General features: G+C 37.7%; 1 protein-coding gene across 9 annotated transcripts in view; it reads left to right on the top strand.

Annotated features, from left to right (window-relative positions):
* The window catches only part of PPFIBP1 (PPFIA binding protein 1), a 211,428-nt gene that overhangs the window by 44,992 nt on the left and 151,124 nt on the right, over positions 1-15,312 (top strand). For all 9 annotated transcript variants that reach the window (XM_079139307.1, XM_079139306.1, XM_079139305.1 and 6 more), the window contains exon 2: positions 9,104-9,190. The gene's annotated coding sequence lies outside the window, so the exon portion shown is untranslated. The remainder of the gene's footprint in view (positions 1-9,103; positions 9,191-15,312) is intronic.

The following is a 15,312-nucleotide window of genomic DNA, read 5'->3' on the forward strand; positions in this document are numbered from 1 at the left end:
ACATATTTCAGAATGTTTATGGAATTTTTTTCCTGAGGACATGATAACTATGACAGCAGTCTCTGATTTTTACCCAAGTACCCTAATGCTCCAAAAAATATTCAAATAATAAAAAACATCTACTCTGAAGTTCTTGCCCCAATCTTAATTGAAATCCACTGCTTAAATATATTGTTATGTAATTTTTACATTATAGTCAATGATATTTTTCACATTAATTTTAATACATTATTAGTAAATTTTGCATTATAGTTCATATTTTTCATATTAATACAACTTTATGTAAATATTGTGTTTTCATATAAAGTTTTAAAATATTTGCCACAAAAGTTGGTGAGCTAAGAATCTGAACCATGTTAATTCTCCGCCCTCCACATACTGTGCAGTGTTGCACTCAATGGTATGTATGTTTATTTTCATATAAAACTTTAGACAGGCTTTAATCATTTCAGTTAATTCAGTCAAAACTTTCAAAGAATAGCAATTGAGTTCCCAATTGCTTATAATCTCTGAATTAGAATCTTTTGGTGGAAAATATGAAATGATTTGCCAATATTGGCAAAGAAAATAAGCCATTACTAAACACTTCAAATATGATTACAAAGCAACATGCTAATTTAAAAACATGTGGGCTTTGTTTGATGTAATATGTCAGTAAACATGGCAAATCCTAAACTTTTGGACCCTTAGGAGAAACTGCCTATGTTGACTTGTATTTTGTCATGGGAGGTGATTCACTGAGGAATTCAGGATATAAGATTATCACATTATTCATTCAGCTAGTATTTATACTGGTACTGTGAAAAAATGTACACTAAATTCTTTAAAAGCATGAGTGATGGATCCCAGGCCCTTCATCCATCCTCAGGTTTGCGCATACAGTACAGTACTATATAATTTCTTCTGCTCTTTAGTGTCTATTTATTTATTAATTTTTGGCTAATGGCCATAGCTTTCTTGTACCATTCAACTTGATTTTCAGTTTCATCAATAGCTCTGGCCATTGACTCTTTTCTGAATATCCCACACATGCCACAAAAAAACAAGCTTTAGGTCTGCTTCTAGAAGTTACTAGATAGACAGAAAAGAAAGCTGTGTTGGAGTACAGATGTTGGTTTTTTGTCTGGACCACATGTAACTAGCTGCAGAGCTCAAGCTTGTGACTTAAATTCGTTTCACATCTCAACTAACACTGGTTGTCATGGATCCAGAACCTAAAATTTGGAAAGGCCACGTATCTGTTTGAAAGGATATTTTATTTGATAACAAAGTCTTATTAAGAAAGCAAAATATACTTTTAGAAAATACTTTTGGAATATTTGAAGAGCAAAAATCAATGTGTGATTAATTCCCTGAATGAATGGATGGTGGGAAGAGTAAGTGCTGTTAGCAGTGAGAGGAGAGGAAGACTGTATTAGGCCATAACATGAAAAGGTTTCATGATTTGGGCAAAACTTAAGAATTGGTCACAAATATGATTTTGAACATGATTAGGCACTAGGCTATTTGATCTTAGCTGCTACAAACCCTATTCCAACGTAAGGGCACTGAGATTTTGGACTCCAGTCTGTTTGCAAAATTTGTGATTCTGTGTGTCACCTCTGCAACTTAATAACTCAATCACTCATGCTCTATCTTCCTTCAAGATCCAATTCAGTGATGGCCTCTTTAGATTTGCTTGCCAGGGACCTGTAGCATTTTGAATCTTTCACATACAGCTTTAGTTTGGTCTCTTTTGTTACCTGTTTCCCTGCTGGATTGTTAGAATCTGGGGGCAGGAAATACATATTACATCCCACATTATTTATCACAGAGGTTTGACTTGTACACTGAATGTGATGTTGGTAGAAGAGGAAATAGAATGTTTAACAAAGAGGACAGAGTGAGTGTGGTCTCAGAAGGAGGAGCAGGTATGATATGCTAGGTATATGAACCACCGCAAATCAGAAGGTGTTAGATTGGAAAAGCAGGAAAGGAATTAAAACTTAAGGATTTATTCTGCAGTCTTTATTCTGCAGTCACTGAAAATCAGGTAGAGACTAGTCTGATTAAAAAGAGGGTTGAGACCATTTCTGTCTGCACATGAATTGGTGATAAAGATAGTAGTATGTTTCTCCCTTTTATTTGGAACCACATCAACCTGTCTTTTAGTACAAAGGGGCACTGGGTCACATTTGTGTGACACATTTCCTCCAGAAGTCCCTGAGACTTGAGGAAGTGGTGGGAATGATACAGCAAGGGGACATCTTCCTGCATATGTGATGGACAGTTGTGGCTGGATAGAGCACTTTCTGCCAGCCCACCAACAGTCTGAGTGATTTCTGTTGATGCTATCTCAAGCTTTTCCCAGATGGAAACTCTGTGGAGGATGAGACTGAATGGAAATACATTGGGAAGACTTAGGGTCCTTCAGGTAAATTTTATCTTGAATGCTTACTGAAGGGCCTAATTTCCCAGAGACGCCTGATACACCAAGAAGATAGATGTTGGTCATAACCTGATTCTTTGATTACCTGTGGCAATAAAGAACATAATGGGCTGGTTGCTGTGGCACACAACTGTTATTCCAGTGACACTGGAGGTGAGGCAGGAGGGTCTCAAGTTGGAGGGCAGGCTGGAAATTTAGTGAGACTATGTCTAAAATAAAGAATAAAAAGGGCAGGGGATGTAGCTCAGTGGTAGAGCATCCCTGAGTTCAATCCCTACTTCCATCAAACAAACAAACAAACAAACAAACAGGTCATATCTGAGAGGAGACTTTGGTTCCACTCAGTTTTGGAACATGGACTATGGTAGTATTATAATAAACAGTAACTTTCCTAATGATTGTTTGGCGTCTTCCTCACAGTTATAATGGTCAGGCTTTAGACTATCAAAGGGTTTTCAAAAATAAGAAATAGTAATAATGTGTTCTCCATCTTAAAGGGATTATAAACACCACTTAGGGTTTGGAGAATTTTCTTGGAACTCGAAACCTGAGATTGTGGAAAGAATTGTTAAGGGTTTGTTTTATTCAGTGAACACAAATATAGATTGTATATATTTTTTTCTTTTGTGATTTTGTATAGGAAAGACTTGTGAGTCATACAAAAAGCTACTTAAGTACCTGTCTATACACTAATAATTTTTCTTCTAGGAATGTTTGCTTGGGTTTGGTTTTTTAATGGCTTACTTTTCAGTTTAATAATGTGATCTTATTTTTAAATTAAACATGTCAGGGAGCCTTTTTTGTGAGTGGCTGCCTGTGTTGGTTAGTTAGTATTTATAGCTTAGGTCTGTTCCTGAGGAAATGACTAAAGCCTCTTGCATTCGATCAAAATTGTATAACAAAGAACATCTTTGACTTACTTAAACAAGGCCTTTGATCAAACTCAAAAAATCTAATGGTTCATGTTCATAAATGTTTTTATGTATTCAGTCCCGTTTGGGCTAGATAATGGGACCTCTGTGCTAAGGGAGGAATTGAATAAACTCTGTCTCTTAGCGTCAGTTCTTCCAGAGCAAGTTCAGGCAACACTTCTTACAGAACATAGGTGTATTTTTTTCTTCTCTTTAAACTGCTGTACAAGTTTTCTCCATTGACATTTCTATCCAAGAACCCTGATATATGTTCAGCAAAGAGGCTGATAGGGGTTGGGGCAGGGCCTAGGAAGTGACTGACAGACATCCACTGTGTCTTCTTCCCTGCTAGAGCTCCCTGCTGCCCTGTGTGCCTGAGTTTGTTTTGTATTGTTATAACAAAATACTCAAGGCTGGTTAAATTATAAGGAAAATAATTTTATTTTGGCTCACAGTTTTGGAAGTCTAAGAACATGATAGTGGCATTAGTGTTTGGTGAGGGCCTCATGGCCAATGGCATCACATGGTGAAAGATTGTGAAATATAGGGGAGAGAAGGGATGAGGAGAGTGGTTAGTCAGTCACTTGGTGGGAACGAGAGCAAGGGAAGGAAAGGGCCAGGCTTACCCTTACTTATAGTCAAGACTCCTGAAAACTAGTTTCCTCCTCTTAAGAACTAACCCATTTCTAGAGATCAACTTTAATCCCTCCTTGAGGACACCCATGACCTAGTCACCTCCCACTAGGCTTCACCTTTTAAAGATCCCACCACCTTTCCATACCGCTACTTTGGGGATCAAGCTTCTACATGAGTTTGTTTGTTTGTTTGTTGTTTTGGTACTGGGGGTTGAACTCAGGGGCACTTGACCACTGAGCCACACACCCAGCCCTATTTATTTAGAGACAGGGTGTCAGTTGCTTAGCTCCTCGATTTTGCTGAGGCTGGCTTTGAACTTATGATCCTCCTGTCTTAGCCTCCTAAGGCTGGGATTACAAACATGTACCACCAACGCCTGGCTCTGCATGAATTTTGGTAAGAACTGACCACGTCCAAATCATAGCACCATCTCTGGAATGTCCATGAGCTCTTCCTACTCACCATTGACTCAGTCCTCATGGAAGGGTAGTTCTCCTTCCTTCTACTTCTGGCCAGGAGATGAAGGGACTTTGCTGGAAGGAAGAAATGGCTTAGCTCCTCTCTGCTCAGTCCCTGAGTGACCTGTGCTTTGGATTCCAAACTGGAGCTCACATTCTCCCATAAAGGTTGAGATGATGGTTGGATTCTGTGTATTTCAATTAGCCATGTTGTGAACTCATTGGAATTTTTTGCACTCAAGTACTTTTCTTGGTAATGAGTTCTTTTTTTTTTAAAAACTTTTGCAAAGTATACTTCTTTTTTTATTAAAAATCATAAATTTACATAGGGCAATGTTGTTTGATTCATTCTGTTATTTTTTTTGTCCCTTTCTCCCCACCCCACCCACCCCTCTTTTCCTATATGGTTCTTCCTTCCTCCATTCTTACCACTCTCCTTATCCCTAAACTTAAACCCAACCCTAACCCTAATGCTGACCCCTCCCTCCTAGCCCCCAGTATATGTCCTCATCCGTTTATCAGCGAGATCATTCATCCTTTAGTTTTTTGAGATTGGCTTATCTCACTTAGCATGATATCCTCCAATTTCATCCATTTGCCTGCAAATGCCACAATTTTATCATTCTTCATGGCAGAGTAATATTCCATTGTATATATATATATGCCACAGTTTCTTTATCCATTCATCAACTGAAGGGCATCTAGGTTGGTTCCACAATCTGGCTATGGCGAATTGAGCAGCTATGAACATTGATGTGGCTGTATCTCTGTAGTATGCTGATTTTAAGTCCTTTGGGTATAAGCCAAGGAGTGGTATAGCTGGGTCAAATGGTGGTTCCATTCCAAGCTTTCTGAGGAACCTCCATACTGCTTTCCAGAGTGGCTGCACTAATTTGCAACCCCATCAGCAATGTATGAGTGTACCTTTTTCCCCACATCCTCGCCAACACCTATTGTTGCTTGTGTTCTTGATTATCGCCATTCTAATTGGGGTGAGATGAAATCTTAGGGTAGTTTTGATTTGCATTTCTCTTATTACTAGAGATGTTGAACATTTTTTTCATATATCTGTTGATTGCTTGTACATCTTCTGTGAAGTGTCTGTTCATTTCCTTAGCCCATTTGTTGATTGGATTATTTGTATTCTTGGTGTAGAGTTTTTTGAGTTCTTTATAGATTCTGGAAATTAGCGCTGTATCTGAAGTATGAGTGGCAAAGATATTCTCCCACTCTGTAGGCTCTCTCTTCACATTACTGATAGTTTCCTTTGCTGAGAGAAAGCTTTTTAGTTTGAATCTATCACAGTTATTGATTCTTGTTTTTATTTCTTGTGCTATGGGAGTCCTGTTAAGGAAGTCTGATCCTAAGCCAATAAGTTGAAGGTTTGGGCCTACTTTTTCTTCTATAAGATGCAGGGTCTCTGGTCTGATTCCGAGGTCCTTGATCCATTTTGAGTTGAGTTTTGTGCAGGGTGAGAGATAGGGGTCTAATTTCATTCTGTTGCATATGGTTTTCCAGTTTTCCCAGCACCATTTGTTGAAGAGGCTATCTTTTCTCCATTGCATATTTTTGGCACTTTTGTCTAGTATGAGAAAATTGTATTTATTTGGGTTTGTGTCTGTGTCCTCTGTTCTGTACCATTGATCTACCTGTCTATTTTGGTACCAATACCATGCCGTTTTTGTTACTATTGCTTCGTAATAGAGTTGAAGATCTGTTATTGCGATACCCCCTGCTTTGCTCTTTCTACTGAGGATTGCTTTAGCTATTCTGGGTTTCTTATTCTTCCAGATGAATTTCATAATTGCTTGCTCTATTTCTGTAAGGTACATCATTGGGATTTTAATTGGAATTGCATTGAATCTGTATAGCACTTTAGGTAGTATGGCCTTTTTGACAATATTAATTCTGCCTATCCAAGAACATGGGAGATCTTTCCATCTTCTAAGGTTTTCTTTAATTTCTTTCTTTAGTGTTCTGTAGTTCTCATTGTAGAGGTCTTTCACCTCTTTTGTGAGATTGATTCCCAAGTATTTTATTTTTTTCGATGCTATTGTGAATGGGGTAGTTTTCCTAATTTCTCTTTCTGAAGATTCATCACTTATGTATAAAAATGCATTGGATTTATGAGCATTGATCTTGTAACCTGCTACTTTACTGAATTCACTTATGAGTTCTAAAAGTTTCCTGGTGGGATTTCCAGGTTCCTCTAAATATATAATCATGTCATCAGCAAACAGGGATAGTTTGAGTTCTTCTTTTCCTATTCGTGTCCCTTTAATTTCTTTGGTTTGTCTAATTGCTCTGGCTAGAGTTTCAAGGACGATGTTGAATAGAAGTGGTGAAAGAGGGCATCCCTGCCTTGTTCCAGTTTTTAGGGGGAGTGCTTTCAGTTTTTCCCCACTTAGAATGATATTGGCCATGGGCTTAGCGTAGATGGCCTTTACAATGTTAAGGAATGTTCCCACTATCCCTATTTTTTCTAGTGTTTTGAGCATGAAGAGATGCTGTATTTTATCGAATGCTTTTTCTGCATCTATTGAAATAATCATGTGATTCTTAACTTTAAGTCTGTTGATATGGCGAATGACATTTATTGATTTCCGGATGTTGAACCAACCTTGCATCCCTGGGATAAAACCCACTTGATCGTGGTGCACTATCTTTTTAATGTATTTTTGTATGCAATTTGCTAAAATTTTATTGAGAATTTTTGCGTCGATGTTCATTAAGGATATTGGTCTGAAATTTTCTTTCCTCGATGTGTCTCTGTCTGGTTTAGGTATCAGGGTGATATTGGCTTCATAGAATGAGTTTGGGAGGGTTCCCTCTTCTTCTATTTTATGGAATACTTTGAGAGTATTGGAATGAGCTCTTCCTTAAAGGTTTTGTAGAACTCGGCTGAGAACCCATCTGGTCCCGATGAATTCTTGATTATATTGATTATTTCAGCCCTTTCATAAGCAAGTCAGGAAACCACTTCTCCAACTAAATGATTAATAAAAGTGAAATTGCTCTGCCCATATATCACTGGTTTCTGTCTCTGTTCTCAGAAACATTTATAGACTGGGATTCCTAGCTCACTTTGAAAGCTATTCATGGAACTTTACTTTTGGAGCATAACTTAGTCTTAATCAGGCTTGCCTATGTAGACACCATTTATTGCTTAGAATTTGCCTGGATTGGTGTGTATTTCTGGACCATATGTGAAACCAGCTTTCAGAGAGGGCAGAATGGACAGATGCTTATCTGATGTGATGGACAAAATTCCTTCAAGATGATCCACATCCCCATTTATGCCTAAAATTCTGTTGTCAGTAAATCATTTTAAGCACCTGCTTCTTTTGAAACTCTTTTTTCGGGGGGTAGAGAGAGAGGGAGAGAGAGAAAGAGAAGGGAAAAGGGAGAAATGGAGGGAAAGGGAAGGGAAGAGAATGTTAGTAGGAAGAATATCCATTATGTTGTTGGAGCCTTGGAGCTAACCTTTTTAATTCCTTGCTGGATTCAACATCTGGGGTCACTGAATCCTCTATTCTACCCCTCAATAGAAGGAAGCAGACACATTCTTGTGTCATAACATTGTCCAGGACTGGCCCTTATTATTTAAATGCATGTTTGCATTATCTCTTGTATTTAACTTGGAGACACCTTACTTTCTTATGTGGATAGGAGGTAGTTATGAGATTTTTGAAGAGTGAACACCTCAAAAGGAACATTTACTGTTCTTAAATATTCCTTCCCACCAAAACATGTTTTATTACTATATCATCATAGGAATATATGTGCCCATACACACTAATGGAATTTTCCCCTAAATATGAGTTATTTAAGATATAAGGGAATCAGAAATGCAATCATGAAAACAGTGTATTTGTTTCTAAGTATTGCCTGTGTAGTGTTCTTGAACAATAAAATAAGTGAATTGCAAGCATTTCCTTTTTGTTTTTTCTTTTTTCACCTAACAACTAAATGTAGTCAATCTTTTATATATGTGGTTTCCAAATCTGCAAATTCAACCAACTGCAGATTGAAAATATTCAGGAAGAAGAATTACATCTGGACTGAACATGTGCAAACTTTTTTTCCTTGTCATTATTCTCTTAACTATTTACATAGCATTTACATTATATTAGGTGTTGTAGGTAATCGAAAGATGACTTAAAGTATATGGGAAGGTATACATAGATTCTACACATATACTGTGATATTTTACGTAAGAACTGGAGCATCCTTGGAGTTTGGTATCTGAAGAGATTTTGGAACCATTCCCTCTATAAATCCCAAGGGACGACTGTATTGTAAGAACATGATTAATTTATTCACTCAGCAGACATTCATAGAGTACCTACCATGTGCTAGGTAACTTGGCTATAAATATTATGATTGTTTTAGTAGAAAATCAGTTTTCAAGGAACATTTGAAGCTGTCCAATAACTAAGGAAGGAGGAGAATGAAGGAGAAAGAGAGGGGGAGGGGGTGCTGGATGGGGAGAAGGAAGAGGAAGGGGGAGGAAGGGTAGATAGCGCAAGTCCTTAATATATATCTTCTTGTTTTAAATTATACCTGTGTTACTTAGTTTGATGCTTGGCTTGTACAATAATAACCATCTGTACTTTTTTTTTTCTGGTGTTGTATAATTTATCATTATTTATTTATTTATTTATTTTCAGTTTAGAATTTGTATGGATCCATTTGCTAAGGACATGCATGATTTGACGAGCTGAAAAAAGTCAGTATTAAGCCTGCTTTTTAAAAATGTAAGTAAACTCACCCTTCACCATTCATCTCTGACATCTCCAGAGTGTAAATTTCTTCCCAGTAGTAAAGGTACTTTGCTATTGTCAGTCTGCTCATTTTATCTTAAGGATGTAAGACCTACCTCTCTCTTTCAAAACTTTTAAATTCTAAAGTTGTGACTGCAGGGTTTGGACATGTCATAGCACTCAATGAGCAAATCTTTATTTTGCACTGCTGAGGAAAACACACACATGGTAGCATGTGAAAGGCATGAGCCCCTCTGTTTGTAGGTTATTGCTGTATGCCTTGCAGACCATTTCAGTGCCTCATCTAAGCTAGTGAGAATTTTTGACCCATTAATGACCCAATAGGCTGGGAAAATGAGGTGGTAGTTTTCACAGATGCTTATTCCTCTTCTTCGGTCATAACTGCAATTTACTGACCCTCCATCAAGTGATTAGTATTTGATTAATTCAAGTCAATATTCTTTCTGCAAATACTTTTCTAAATGCTTGATATGTGCTCTGACATTCCGACCTTATCCTCATGTTAGCCTTGCAAAGTGGGAGTTAATGTTCCAAAAATATAGATGAGAATATTGAGGGTCAGAGAGAGGTAAGGAGCATGCCGTCAGTCATTCAGATGGTACGTGTGTACACAGTACTTTATGAATTCAGTAGTGTAAATGTTCTTCCTGGCATGAGTGTCAGTAGAAGAGTGAAGCCTTTTGGGTTGTGTCCTTTTTTTTCTTTCTTGGTACTGGGGATCTAACCTAGGGCTTTGAGCATGCTAGTCAAGCACTCTACCATAGAGCTACATCCCTATTCCTTTTTATTTTATTTTGAGATGGGGTATCCAGGGTCTTTCTAAGTTACGTTTCTGGCCTCGAACTTGCTACATCCCTATTCCTTTTTATTTTATTTTGGGGTGGGGTATCCAGGATCTTTCTAAGTTACGTTTCTGGCCTCGAACTTGTGATTCTCCAGCCTCAGTCTTCCAAGAAGGGGCATCTTGTATCTGGCCTTGTATTGTGTTCTTAATGAGAACATGAATCAATCCTTCTAAATCTTGGCTGTAGTCACAACAAAGAAGGAAGTTAGAGAAACATTCTTTCATGTTTGAGAGGTAGATTTAGTACCTAGATGGAGAGTTAAGAGATCTGCTGTTCAGTTCCAGCCTCCCATGGATTTCCTCTGTGGACTTAATAGATTAATTCAGCAGAAAACAATTACTCTTATACCAACTGGGTGGTAGGCCTGATGCTTGCAAGGTCTCTTTCCTTGGACTTTTAATCCAAGTGTTTTATACATGGAAGAACGTATGCACATCATAACTGGGTGGACACACCTATGTAATCATAACTCAACTAACTGAACCTTACCAGAACCCTGGAGTCCCCTTCTCTTCCTGTTCCCAAGAGTAACCAGTATTCTGCTTTTGGTTAGTTTTGCCTGTTGTTGTGGTACTCAGGTTTGGACCTAAATACCTTCTGCCACTGAGATAAACCTGTCCAGTTCCTTTTGTTTTTCATTTTGAGACAGGGTCTTGCTAAGTTGCTGAGGCTGGCTTTGAGCTTACAATCCTTCTGCCTCAGCCTCCTAAATTGCTGGGATTATAGGTGTGTATCACCAGGCCTGGCTAGTTTTGCCTATTTAAAAAAATCTGTGGATACGTAAATATATCATACAGTATATATTCTTTTGTGTCTGGTTTATTTTTGCTTATTATGTTTGTAAAGCTCACACAATATTGCACTTAGTTTACTTTTTTATTCTTGTTTAATAGTATTGAATTACATGTTTGTTTTATGGTTGCTGGACATTTAGATAGTATCTGGTTTGAGCATATTATTCATAGGACTCATATGAATATTTTTATGTGTGTCTTTTGGTAATGATTCTGTTTTGTTTGTTCAGGGACTCTCTGGTAATTTAGGTTCAGCAGCCCTCTGGAATGATGTTGAAATAGACTTCTCTGAAAGCAGAGGAGCTGATTTTAGATAGCCAAGTGAATTGCCTGCTTCCAGGGGATATTCTATGCATGCTCACTCATCAGGAACAGATGAAGATGTTTTCATAGTTTATTTGGGGATGTGGCCAGGTATGTGAATGATTTGGTGAGGCTGTTCCCTTGGCAGAGAAGGGTTTTGGTTCCATGGTATAGGAAGGAATTATAGAGGGGAAGAGAAAAAGATCCCAAAGACACGTGTCTGGACCACTTTAGAAACTGTCAGGACTTCTGCAAACAAGATCAAGAGCCTGGGAGAGTGACAACCAGGAGAAGACTCAACTTAATGAGACCTGGGAATCTAAGGAAATGAACAGAGAAATAAAAATAAATTTGATCAGGCAGGCTGGAGCTCAGAAGGAGTTCTCATAATATTTCCTGAACCAATTAATTAATTTTGTTTTAAGGAAACTTTGACAAAACAGTCTCTATAATATGAATGTTGAGCCAAGAATGAACTTAACGAAATTATTGAATGAGGAAAAAAATGTAATTTTTTAAGCAAATAGGAAATGTGAGCATGGGGACTTTACTGTGAGATCATTCTGCATTCAGACCCCAGCTCTCTTATCTTCTTGTCCCATGACCTCTCAGGGTTGGCTTCCTCATATGTAAAATGGAAATGTATAAGGTACTCACCTATAAGGTACTCATGAATTTGCTGTGACAGCTTATTGCAATAGTGTCAGCAGTGTGTCTCTGGGCACATAACAGTAGCATTGAAATCATAGTCATCATTTTTACTATTTCTTCTGTTCTTTTTTCTAATATTACCTCTGTGACTCTTTATATGGTACTTTAAAGGAATTTTCAGGTAATTTTTTTTTTTTTAAATATGAGACTTTTTCCTTTTTATGTATGGTGAACACTAAGATGTTTTTCTACTTGTCTTACCTTAAAACGAAACTCAGAGGAACGATGAAGGGAAACATGTCTAGGTGTTCTTGGAGTATCCCTCCACAGCGTGAGTGGGTGCAGACCCTCTTGGTTATCTGTTTGCTTGGTTGGTTCAAGAAGAGGCCAGTGGAGCTGAGATTAGCAAGAAAGTAGAGTCATTTTGCACAAAGGAAAATTTTATGCATTATCCTCCTAACTCATGCTTGGCATTTGGCAGACCAGTGTCCTGCTTGATCAAAGTGCTTTGGTGAGGCTCTATGGGTGGCTGACTCTGAAGACAATGACAACTTCAGAGTGTACATCCCAGTTCTAGCTGGCTGTGCTTGGTGACCTCTTTCTACCTCTGTGGGTGAGGTCTGGACCAGCCCTGGGGCCTATAGTGTGTAGATAAAGCTTGAGTTTGCCCTTAGTGAAGCTGTCAGCCAACAAATGAATAATCTGGTGTTCTAAAAAGCAGATTTGTAGAGATACTTGGGTCAAAGAGAACATTGACCCAAGACTCTGATTTTTTAGCTCTGACTTTTCTACTGTCATTATTTTTTTTAATTTTCTTTTTTTTTATACCTTTATTTTATTTATGTGGTGCTAAGGATAGAATCCAGTGTCTCACATGTGCTAGGCAAGCACTCCACCACTGAGCCACACCCCAGCCTTCTACTGTCATTATTTAAACTTCCTGGGCTTCATTTCCTTATTTGTAAAATCAAGACATTAGTTTTGATTGAGGCTTTGAAGCAGAGGTAGATTCTGTGAATCCCCTAAATGTAATCTCTACTTTGGGAGGTATTTCTAATTTTCTAGATGGTAGATTTTTTTCACAGACCTATCCTATATCAGAAGCTCTGTGACATCAGATTGTGTTACTTTTGACAGTGGGAGAAGTCTTAAGATATGACTTAAGTGTACAGAATAGTTTCCACAAGTAGATAGAAAACCAAATAACCAGACCATGATCATGACTGACTTAAGGCTCTGAGTGTATACAAATTGATTTTCACACTGATATTTACTTAACCAGCTCTAATACACATGATCCGTTCATTGAAGTGCATATATAGTTCTGTCTAAACTACATAAATGCACATATAAGATACAGTATATGAACACATGGCATATTTAGATTATGGAAGCTACATTTTGACTCTGTCTCTATTTAAATTCTCAGTCCCCATATTGCCACACAGTCAAGAATTTCCCAAATAAAAGTTGGGTTCATTTTGTTATTTAGATGTTGAAGAAAATATTTATTAAGATGCAATATTTAAAAGTTAGCATTTAAATTAAATATTAGATTCAGTGGAATTAATAAAATGAAAATAAATAATAGTGTTCTCACTTAATTACTTTTAAGTTCTGATCTTTATTCTCTTTTACCTAGGGGTATCTGGATGAAACCGATAGCAGGAACAATCATATAGGAAAGCAGTTAAACTAAAAACTTCAGAATCTTTTTACTCTCAGTGTTTTAGGTGTTTTAGCAACTGGCAAAAAGATGAAATATCATCTATCGTAGAGCACAGGCAGCACCTTGATCTCTCCTCTGTGCTGATGATGGTGAAAGCTGTGTCATAACACTGCTTTTTTGAAGCTGACTTGACCCACACACAAGAATGAGATGGAGCCCTTGTCTTGCTTCATCTCTGCCTTGTTTTCATTAGGCTGAGGAAGGCTGTGGGATTGTGTAGTTAGCTCCTCACTCAGGCCCACCTGTGTAATCACTCCGCCTTAGTGATTTGTAGTTTTGTAGGCAGGCAGCGTAGCCCCTGAAATAATGTCATCCTCAAGGAAAACACCTGCCTTAGTTCTGTCCTTCTGTGCTGTTTTCTCCATTGCAGTCTTTATTACTTTAATTATTATATGGACTTGAAGTTTTCTGTCTCCTGTCTTTTTGTGGGCCAAGCATTCTTTCTATTAAACATTTTATATGAAAATTTCTCCAAATACAGGCTTAACATCCTTAATCTGAAATCCAAAATATTCCAGTAACCTAGATATTTTGAGTATAGTACTTTCACATTTCAAATTTTGGAGCATTTCAGATTTTGCATTTTCAGATTAGGGATGCTCAGTTAATAAAGTCTATACAAATATTATAGAATCTTAAAAGCTCTAAAATCTGAAATACATCTGATCCCAACGTTTAGGATAAGGGATACTCAACCTATGTTGCTTTGAGATGGCAGTCTTATTTGGAATTATGTCACATAAGGTTTGTCTTGTGCTTAATTGTTTCATTATAGCTTGAGACATTGTGTAAATGAATCTTTTCATTATTGTAACTCACAAAAGGTTTTCCTTTTCCTTTCCCCCTCTGGTGATCACTCTTCCTACCAAGTGTCTAGGAACATCTTTATAATCAAATGGAGATTTAGTTGGGCTTTTTGGCTGTGGGTGTAGATGGAGTTTGAGAGCCACTGGTAGCTATTTGCTCATCTTGCCAAAGCACTAGCAGTCTTTCCTACTTAGGATTTTTAACTTCTTCAGAAACGGACATTCAGGGACTTTGACCCCCCCTCCCCCCCGTAAGACAAAGATGCTAGAGTGTAAATGGAACAGAGAGAGGAAGAGAAATAAAGAGAAACAGTTTATATGTTTGCAGATAATCAAGTGCAGTGTGTGTGTTCACGTACTGGCTCTATAACTGGACAGGCAGTGTTTTTTTTTTTTTTTTTTTTTTTCTTTTATGTTACCATACAGTTATACATTTAATTAGGCAAATTTAGTATCTTTGTGACTTCTAGGTGTAGCGTCTAAACAGTTTTTTGAGAAGAGGAAGGTCCAAAGGAATTTTGACTTACTAGTGGATTTGTGGCTTAATATTACAGCATTTTTGGGAAACCTGGGTTCTGACACCAGCGTTTCAATGAGCCAAGGCCCTCCATTGCTTCCAGAGTAGAGAAATGGGGAAGGGATTTTAATGGTTCTTACATCCATTATTTAGCAATAACTCAAGGCTCTGTGCATTTTAATTAAAGAAATGAGGTTGGGTCCCCTGGGAGCACTTGTGGTCCTTGAGTACTGTAGTGCTGTCCTTTCCTAGTAAAATCACATTCCAGAGCTTCTTGAGCCAAGAGGAGAGTTAAGTTAGGGATATAGCAGTTTATAACCCTTATAGCATTATCCCTCTGGTCTCTAGGGAAAATGTAACTTGTCATCTCTGTAGAAATTATGGCAGCTTTTGTGTTGAAATAGCCTGACATCTTCCTGGTTCTCCTACCTTGAACTAGAGTGTAATCCC

This window comes from Sciurus vulgaris, assembly GCF_902686455.1.
Source record: "Sciurus vulgaris genome assembly, chromosome: 5".
In the NCBI taxonomy this organism is placed as follows: domain Eukaryota; kingdom Metazoa; phylum Chordata; class Mammalia; order Rodentia; family Sciuridae; genus Sciurus; species Sciurus vulgaris.